The 10,588-nt window shown below is 36.5% G+C and overlaps 1 pseudogene; it reads right to left on the bottom strand.

Moving 5' to 3' along the window:
• Nucleotides 1–9,978: 9,978 nt before the first annotated feature.
• LOC139004798 (U2 spliceosomal RNA) lies at nucleotides 9,979–10,057 on the bottom strand (annotated as a pseudogene).
• Nucleotides 10,058–10,588: the final 531 nt, after the last annotated feature.

The raw sequence follows: 10,588 nt of genomic DNA, 5'->3' as shown, positions 1-10,588 counted from the left end.
AAATATTGGTTTTGATTGTTACTTGTTGCTCTAATGGAAAACAATCAATTCCCTTCTAGGAGCAAGAGAACATTATAGTCTCGAAACTATAAATAAAATGGCTTCAGTATAAAGAAATAGAGAGAAATGGAAATGCTGTTACATTTGTCCAGAGAAAGGGAGGAAAGCAGCAATTTATAACAATATTTTGGAAAGGCAGATGGAAAAGGAAATGCAAGGGCTCTAAATCAAGAGCCTGGTGGGAAAGTTTGAGAAACAGAAAGGCTAAGGAACTAGAGTATAGTAAACAAGAAGAAGAGAAGCATGCATTGCACCAGAAAAAGTAGTTGGGGGCTAGATCCAATATAGCCCTAACTATATATGCAAGGCAAGATTGGAAGAGGAATTTACAAAACCTAGCATTTGATTGAATTTGGGATGCAAGATATATTAAGAACTTAAATTCCAGATTCTGTTGTAGGAAACTGAAAGTATGGCCATGTCACTCACCCAAACAGGTGTAATCCAGTGTTATAGCTGCTATAATAAAAGAATGTACATCAAGGCACAAGAAGAACTAACATTCAATACACTTAGGGTGGGAGATTAGAACCCTTAGAGAGTAGATAACAAATCAGATAAGTGTGTGTTCCCCAGGCCAGGTGAGGTCAAAACCAGGAAATGTATGGCTGGGAGAACATTCCCAGTCAAGAGTACAGCACAGAGGCATAGAAGTGAGAATCATTATGGCTATCACCAAGATGAAGAAGCCCCGGGAATTCAGGTTGTGCCTAATGAGTTCAGACTCTCTTCTTCAGCAATTAGGCCACACTTTCCCATTCAGCCAGGCCCAGGTGTCCTCCAAGTAGTAGTGCTATATCATGATTTAAACAGTAGCTTCACCTTGCCTGGGTGACTCAGTTGGTTGGAGCATTGTCCTGTACACCAAAAGGTTGTGGGTTCAATTCTTGAACAGGGCACATACTGAGGTTGTGGGTTCGATCCTCAGTCAAGGCATGAATGAGAGGCAACTTATTGATGTTTCTCTCACATCAGTCTTTCTCTCTCACTACCTCTCTGTCTAAAATAAATAAAAACAGATCCTTGGGTGAAGATTTTAAAAAAGAAAAAGAATAGCTTATTTTCCTGGATATATGTACTTTGTTTTTGTACTTTGAAATTTATTTAGAAACTATATTGAAGTCAGTAACTAAGTCTGAGTAAACCAAAAGGTACTGGGAAAAAAATGCCTTGAATATCTTTCCCTATTCATAATATCCTAGAGCAGTGGTCGGCAAACTCATTAGTCAACAGAGCCAAATATCAACAGTACAATGATTGAAATTTCTTTTGAGAGCCACATTTTTAAAACTTAAACTATATAGGTAGGTACATTGTTATTAACTTAATTAGGGTACTCCTAAGGCTTAGGAAGAGCCACACTCGAGGGGCCAAAGAGCCGCATGTGGCTTGCGAGCCGCAGTTTGCCAACCACGGTTCTAGAGGAAGGAAACTAAAACTCATTTGGTAAATCATACGTATTTTCCTCCAAAAGAGGAGCAGTAATATGAAGTATAAGTGTATGACCTAGACAGCATATGTGGCAGTTTACTAAAATTTGATTCATAAATGCAGTTTATATACTACATTTATTATAGATTTGGTTTTTATCAAAATGAGAATAAACCTAAGAAATAAGATAAAAGTTTAGTACTTCACAATTTTCTCTTATTTAATTTTTACAGTTCTGTCACAGTGTCTTTAATTGTTAATATTAGGAGGAAAATAAATTATTTATAATATTTTTCTTTCTTGTAACATTTTGTGTTGGAATCTGTTGATTATCTTAGAAAGAAAAAAAGTTATTTCTAATAAAAATTCTCTAAATTCAAATGGCTTAGTCTATTTCTTACACTAGGACATTTTTTGCCACAAAATGTGAACATTGTACTTAGTGGCATGTATTAGAGTTCATCCAACTGTCCAGGTGTTAAATTCAGGCATTACAGATTTCAGTAATTTAAATTAAGTAATTTATGGAATCTATGGTTTATTTTAAAAAGAAAAACATAAAGTAATTAAAATTTTGTTAGAAAAAAAGGAGAAAACCATATTGGGATTTACTAACTGAGCGAGGATTTTTATGACTGTCTTCCAAACAAGTATTATCAAAATAATTGAAATGCATTTTCTGGCATTTTCTATCCTATCTAATAAGAGGTGATATGCTAATTGACCCTCATGCTGTCACAAAGATGGTGGCACCCACAGCCAATAAGGAGGGAATATGCTAATTGACTGCCTTGCCCTCAAAGATGGTGGCGCCTGCAGCCACAGATGGTGGCGCCCAGTCCCATCAGGCCCCCAGCCACCCAGGGCCAGCCCGAGGTGCAGGAAAGCCTCAGATGGTGGCTGTCCAGCCATCCAGGGCCACCCAAGTCTCAGGTAACCAGGGCCGGCCGAGGCTTGCTCTGCCAGCAGTGGCAGCAGCAGAGGTGTGATGGGGGCATCACCTTCCCCTGATCGCTGGGTCACCTCCCACCCCTGAGGGCTCCCAGACTGTGAGAGGGAGAAGGCCGGACTGAGGGATTCTCCCCTCCAGTGCATGAATTTTCATGCACTGAGCCTCTAGTGTAATTATAAATATCTGGTTTTTAAGTTCACTTGCAATAGAAATAGAAGAAATGTGGAGTATGAAAATTTGTTATTTTGCTTGAAACAAAACTAAACGTGATGAAATGATTTTTTATGAATATATAAAAGCTAACATGTATGAGAACATCTTAGGCATTATGCTAGACATCTCACATACAATTCTCATTTAATTTCAATGCAACACAACAAAATTATTATTGTAAGCCCAAAAGCACAGATAAGGCAATCAATGCTCAGGAATGTTAAAGTAACTTGACAAATTTTACAGAGCTATTAAGTTTTTGCCCACCTTCTACTATGAGAATATGAGTAGACAAGAAATGGCAAAAGGAAAACTTCTAGAATACATAGAATGTGAATTCAGAAAACTAGGAGAGAAGTATTCTCATCCCCTTAAGACCTGAATAAGTAATATTCTCATCAATGCTATGTGCTATTTCTTTTTTGGAAAAACAACGTGTAAAAAACAACTTAAAATATTTCATACACTGACTATATCTTTGTTGTCATTTTTGTGGCTGTCTCTCTGGTTACTATTCTAGATAACAGATTAAGTGGGAAATAGATAAAACTGAAAAAGATCTCTGAGAAAATGTTTAAATTTTATTGGAGTATTTTTCTAACTTTGTCAAACATAAAAGATTTAGAAAATATTTTCTTGTATAAATAAATCATAAAGACTATTTTAATCTACTTTTTAATTCCCTTTTCAAATTCAGCATAATCAAATAATAAATATAATCTCAGTATTTATTTTAGCATCTATATCATATTCACAAATACTTTGAATGTTTTAAAATATGTTATATTTTAACTATGTTTAAAGCTAGCTGTAGAAAATACATAGAAAAACTAATAGAGATATTAAACAGTTCTTATATTTCAAGTAAGCAAGTTGTTCAAAACCCAGTTATATAAGTGTAAGTAATATGCTTGTAATGTGTCTCATGCTGCAGATGGCAGCAACAGTTTACATTATCAATTACATTAGCTATACCAGCAGACTCATGAAAACATATATTTTTATTAAATATTCACTGTGTTATTTCAGTAATCTGCAATAAAAAAGGTACTGATTTTGTATTTAGGAGGGTGAATTTGATGTTAATTTTGTTATCAAACAAGAAACAGACCATTTTTATGGATACATTATACAAAGCATAAAAATTTAGTAATTACTATTTTTTATGATGAGACTGAATACAATTCCAATCAACTTAGTGAATGCATATATTCCTATTTTTCCCAGGAGACTGAGTACACTCTCTTATCAAACAGTTAAATAAAGGCAACCATAAAAATTGAGCATGTGATGAAAAGTAAATTCCCAAATTTGATTTGCTATTCCTCTTTAAAAAGCAAAATAGTCAATGCAAAAAAATCTAAAATTACCCAGAATCATGCAGGAAATATCTTCACTGTGGTCATTTGTATGTTGCATCTTGATCATTTTCACAGGAAATGTATAGACAAAGCTGTGGCACATGTATGGAGTCAAATCTCTTCTAGATTTGGTGATTCAAGGTCATCAAGTGAGGGTGAATAGGTCTAATCACAGATGGAGTGCCCCAGCATTTTAAAATAGGCTTTTAAGATAGTAAAGTGATAGGAACACAAATACCATAATGATGGGAGAAGGGGGAGCAGAAATGGGGGAAATGTCGTGTAAAATATAGAGAAATTAATTTTATTCTGTATGGGTGATTTTCAATCCAGGCCAAATATTTAAATCAGTTTTTTAAAAATAATGATTGTGGAGAGACAGGATCGGGGATCTGGGCTGGAGAGACTTAAAAAAACGACAACAAAAAACAATATCTTGGCTCATTCCAAATCAGTTAAGTCAAAATCCCTATCAGTGTCTCTTGGGCCACTGTGTTCTTTTATTAAGCCTGAAGCAAGTTCAACTGGAGCAAAGAGAGAAAAGAAAGAAAGAACTCCAGAAGAACAGCTACCTGATGTTTTTATGGAAAGGGACTCCCCTTCCAAACAATAACATCCTTTCATCCCTCCTCTCCATATTGTCATCAGTAGCTCTCAACATTAAAGGACCTCACATTTCACTTACCATAAAGAATTTATGTGGTATATCTACAGGTGGAATACTATGCTGCTGTGAAAAAGAAGGAACTCTTACCATTTGCAAGAGTTGGAACTGGATGGAACTGGAGAGCATTATGCTAAGTGAAATAAGCCAGTCAATAAAGGAAAAATACCACATGATCTCACTCATTCATGGATAATAAAGACCATTATAAACTTATGAACAATAATAGATACAGAGGCAGAGCTGCCTCAAACAGATTGTCAAACTGCAGCGGGAAGGCCGGGGAGGGTTGGGGGGCAGGAGGGAGGGGGGTAAGAGATCAACCGAAGGACTTGTATGCATGCATATAAGCATAACCAATGGACATAAGACACTGGGGGGTAGGGGAGGCCAGGGGATTGTCAAGGGCGGGGAAAAAAAAAAGGAGACATATGTAATACTCTTTGTAATACTTTAAGCAATAAAACAATAAAATAAATAAAAAAATAATGAAAAAAAAGAATTTATGGAGTTCCAACATGGCTGCAGAGTAGCTGAAACCTCCCAACTCTTGCTCTCAACACCAGACAGATTTGTGGCTGAACTGCATGAAAAAACACTTGGAGTGTAGCTGATCTGAAATATTGTGAACAGGGAACTCAGAGGAAAGACAGAAGGAAGATGCAGAGAGGGTGAGCCAATTGGCATAGGTGTGAGTCTGGGAAGCCGGAAATATATTGTGACAGTGAAGCACCTGCCCCCTGGGAGCATGGGGTCTCAGCCCCACCCAAAATTCTCCAATTCAGAAAAATGAAGAAGGGGAACCTATGTAGCACGGGCAGTTGGAAGCAGTGGAGATATGGTCCACCTGGGAAGCTCAAACCACAACATCCCAGGCAATGAGCGATCTCATTGTTGAAGCACCAGCCGGGGTTAATTGCTATGATTGGAGGTTAGGGGAAGGGGCCATGCAGCAAAGCTCCAGACTTCAGAGTTTGACCATTCAAGGGGATGATCCATACACCCAACAGTGATTCTGAGAGCTCCTCCATCCTCTGGTAAAACATTGGGCAGAGAGTTGTACAGGGGCTGCTCTGTATGTCCAGGGAAAAAAGAAAAGAGAGAGACTGGACTTCCCCACCTTACTTCCACCTCAAACACAGGGATAGTGCTCCACACCAACCTGTGAAACTGGTAGGTCTGGCCCATTCTACTGTGATTTGAGCCAAAGGAAAATGGCCACAGGGCTAGAAATCTTTGCCCTTACTGTTCAGTCTCACAGCATGGGGGATGTGAACATTTGGCCAGTGGGAACCTGGGTGGAGGCACTGCCAATTGGAGCCAACTGCACAGAAAGCTTAGAGAGCCAAGTGGGGTTGATTTTTGTTGTGTGTGTGTTTTTTAATCCCTACTATTTTGTGTGACAGTGAGGGGGTGCCAGAAGCCAGGTGGAGCTGAGGGGTTTCAACAGTGTCTCCCAGGTGGGTTTCTGTCCAGGAGACAGATGGGTGTATGCTGGGCCCTTCAGCTGCATTACAGGGAAACAGATCCAGGCTCCCCAGTAAGTACAGCCCGCAGCCAACTAGCCCTGGGAGTGAGAGGAATTGCCTGTCCCAGTCCTACAGATTATAAGCACCCTCCCCCTCCAATGTGAATCTGGTTAAGCCACCCCAGTAACAGATACCCCTGCAGATGCGAGAGCAACTCAGAGCAAGGACATTCAAGGGATGAGACTTGAGACACCCAGTCTCTGGGCTTTAGAGCCCCTTTCTACTGCAATATAGGTCTGCCTAGTATTAGACTGGTGGCTAAAGCCAGGCAGCGACAGAAACTGGCATTGATTGCATTAGAGAACCTACAGGGAAGCCTATGACTGGCACACCAAAGGTCCAGGCTTGGACAACATCAGAGTGAAATCCAGCAAATGCTACAAATAGCATATCCAAAGGGTGAACACAGTAGGCTCCAAAATCTATGGAGGCAAACTCCACTTTTTTTCTCTTTATTATTATTTTGTATATAATCTTTTCTTTATTTTATTTCATTTATTTTCTTCTCTTTTTTTCTCTCAGATCCCTTAATTATCTCTTTCTTTTCATCATCTATATTTTCTTTCTCTTTGTTTTTTTATTTTTTCTTTCACTTTTTCTTTTCCTATTTAATATATTATTTTATTCATTATTATTGCCTTTTAAAATTATTATTATTTCATATATATCTTTTTTCTTCTTTCTCTCTTTTATTCTTATTTTTTCTTTTCTCCATCTTCTTTTCTTTTACATTCACCTCTTTCATTTCTTCCTTTCTGCTCTCATTCTTTTGCTTTCTTATATTATAGTATTCATTTTTTTAATCCTCACCTGAGGATATTTTTTTCTTTGATTTTTTAGAGGAGAGTGGATGGGAGAGAGGAAGGTGAGAGAAATGAGAGAAGAGAGAGAGAGAGAGAGAGATCAATGAAAAGAGAGACATATGGATTGGTTGCATCCTTCACATACCCTGATCAGGGCCACAAATCAAACCTGCAACCCAAGTAAGTGCCCTTGACTGGGAATCTTACTCATGACCCTGAGGTTTAAGGGCTAATGCTCCAACCACTGAGCACACAGCCAGGGCTTTTTTCTCTTTTCTTATTGTATTTATTGTTGTTGGTGGTATTTTTGTTCTTATTAGTTTTTTGAGTTTGTGTGTGTGTGTGTGTGTGTGTGTGTGTGTGTTATTTTCAGTGTAGTTTTGTTTTGCCTTGTTTTGTTGTGTCAGCACCTATATAACTGGTGCTACAACATGGTTGTGGTTGAGCCTCATAGTGAGCCAGCCCAAGGATTGAGTCTACCAACAAATGGAAGAACAACAATTAAGAACCAATTACAATAAGAGGGACCACATAACCCACACAGGGAATATTCCTAGAGCACACAACTGAGAAAATGAAGGAGATTATACAATTGGGTCCCACCAGACACTCACTACAGAAAGTCACCCACCAGAACTGGGAGTCATAGCAGATATACCTAATAAATAGAAACAAGCATAAAAAGGTAGCCAAAATGGGGAGACAATGAAACAGGCCCCAAACTAAAGAGCAAGAGAATTCTCCAGAAGAGCTAAATGAAATGCATATAAGCAATTTATCAGATATAGAGTTCAAATAATGATTATAAGGATTATCAACAGCATTAAAAAGGACATAAAAGCCATTAAAAACAACCAGGTGGAAATGAAGAATGACATAATTGTAATAAAGAATACACTGAAAGAAAAAACAGTAGATAAGAGAAAGTGGAAGATCAAATCAGCAAATTAAAAAATAGGGTAATTTTCCGAGTACATGTTCTTTACCTCCTTGGTTAAATTTATTCCTAGGTATCTTAATTTTTTTGTTGCAATGTAAATGGGATTTTTTTTTTTTAGTTTTTCTTTTTGTGAGTTCATTATTGGTGTATAAAAAAGCCATATATCATATATTTCTGGATGTTAATTTTGTATCCAGTTACATTGCCAAATTCATTTATTAATTCTAGTAGTTTTTATGGAGTCTTTACAGTTTTTTATGTACAATATTATGTTACCTGCAAATAATGACAATTTTACTTCTTATTTTCCAATTTGGATAACTTTTATTTCTTCTTCTTGTCTGATTGCTATGGCTAGCACTTCCAGTACTATATTGAATAAGAGTGGTGAAAACAGACATCTCTGTCTTGTTCCTGTTCCTAGGGGAAATGGCTTTAATTTTTGCCCATTGAGTATGATCTTCAATGTAGGTTTGTCATATATGGCTTTTATTATGTTGAGGTTTGATACCTTTATTCCCACTTTGCTGAGAGTTTTTATCAGGAAAGGGTGTTGAATTCTTTCAAATGCCTTTTCTGCATCAATTAGTATGGATATATGATTTTTGTCTCTCAATTTGTTTATGTGATGTGTCCCATTTATTAATTTGCAGCTATTGTACCAGCCTTGATAGGGTAGAAAAAAAGTCACTCAGAGGACCAAAAAAAAAAAAAAAAAAAAAAAATTAAAAAGCAAGAGGATAGTTTAAGGGAACTTTGGGACAACATGAAACATAACAACATCCTCATCAGAGGAGTACCAGAAGGAAAAGAAAAGTGATAAAGGACCTTTTTGAAGAAATAATGACAGAAAACTTCCCTAACCTGGTGAAGGAAAAAGGTCACACGTGTTCAGGAAGCACAGAGAGTACCAATAAAGATAAACCCAAAAAAGTCCTACACAAAGACACATAATAATTAAAATAGCAAAAATTAAAGATAAATGGAGAATATTAAAGGCAGCAAGAAAAAATCAATTAGTTACCTACAAAGGTGCTCTCATCAGGCTGTCAGATGATTTCTCAATGTATAGACCAGAAGGGAATGGCATGAAGTATTTAAAGTAATGGAAAGCAAGGGTCTGAAACCAAGACTACTCTATTCAGCAAGGCTAACATTTAAAACTGAAAATGAAGTAATGAGCTTTCCAGACCAAAAAAAAAAGGGTGGGGTGGAGGGATGGGGGAGGGAAAAGCTAAAGAAGTTTATTCTTACCAAACCAGCATTGCAAGAAATGTTAAAGGGTCTGCTTAAAGAAGAAACAGAGAGTGAGAAGAACATTGGCACAAAAATATAAATGGCAATAAATAAGTACCTATCAATAATAACCTTAAATGTACATGAAGTAAATGCTCCAATCAAAAAAAACATAGGGTAGCTGAATGAATAAGAAAACATTACCCATACGTATGCTGTCTACCAGAGACCCACCTCAGAACAAAAGATTCACACAGTTTGAAAGTAAAGCGATGCCAAATATATATATATATATTCTATGCAAATTAAAGCAAAAAAAGCTGTGGTAGCAATATTTATTTCTCACAAAATAGACTTCTAAACAAAGGCCGTAAAAGAGACAAAGATCACTACATAATACTCAATGGATCTATCCAACAAGAAGATATAAGCCTGACAAATATATATGCACCCAATATTGGAGCACCTAAATATATATTTTTTAAAAACTCGTAGAGGACTTAAGCTAGAAATTGACAGCAACACCATCACAGTAGTGGACTTAAAAGCCCCATTGACATCACTGGATAAATCTTCCAGATAAAAATTCAACCATGAAACAATGACCCTAAATGACACACTAGATTAGATAGATTTAATTATTATTTAGAGAACATTTTATCCCAAATCTGCAGAATATACATTCTTCTCAAGTGCACATGGAACATTCTCAAAGACAGATCACATGTTAGGACATACAATAAGTTGAAATCATATCAAGCATCTCCTCAGATAACAATGGCATGAAATTAGAAATCAATTACAATAAAAAAAACATTCAAACACATGGAAGCTACACTTGATCTTAGCCAAAAGGCCGAGAAGCGATCACATGGAAGCTAAATAGTATGTTATTAAACAATGACTTAGTTACCAATGACATAAAGGAAGAAATTTAAAACTTCGTGGACACACATTAAAATGAACATACAACAACCTTAGAACTATGGGACACAATGAAAGCAGTCCTGAGAGGGAAATTCCTAGGAAATTCATTATATAGGCCTACCTCAAGAAACAAGAAAAATATCAAATAAACATTCTAACCCTACAACTAAAAGAAGTAGAATAAAAGTAAAACAAAACAAGCCCAGAGTAAGTAAGAGAAAGGAAATAATAAAGACAGTGGTAATAAATGGCATGGAGACTAAAAAAACAATACAGACATCAATGAAATCAAGAGCTGGTCCTTTAAAAAGATAAGCAAGATTGAAGAAAACCTTAGACAGACTCACCAAGAAACAAAGAGAGAAGACCCAAATAAATAAAATCAGAAATAAGAGAAAAGAAATAATAACTGACATCATAGAAATACAAAGGATTGCAAGAAAATACTATGAATAACTATATGCAAACAAAT

This window comes from Myotis yumanensis, unplaced genomic scaffold, assembly GCF_028538775.1.
Source record: "Myotis yumanensis isolate MYYU_CA2020_CCGP unplaced genomic scaffold, mMyoYum1.0.hap1 SCAF_2, whole genome shotgun sequence".
NCBI classification, from domain to species: Eukaryota; Metazoa; Chordata; class Mammalia; order Chiroptera; family Vespertilionidae; genus Myotis; species Myotis yumanensis.
This window is presented reverse-complemented; position numbering and strand designations above follow the sequence as displayed.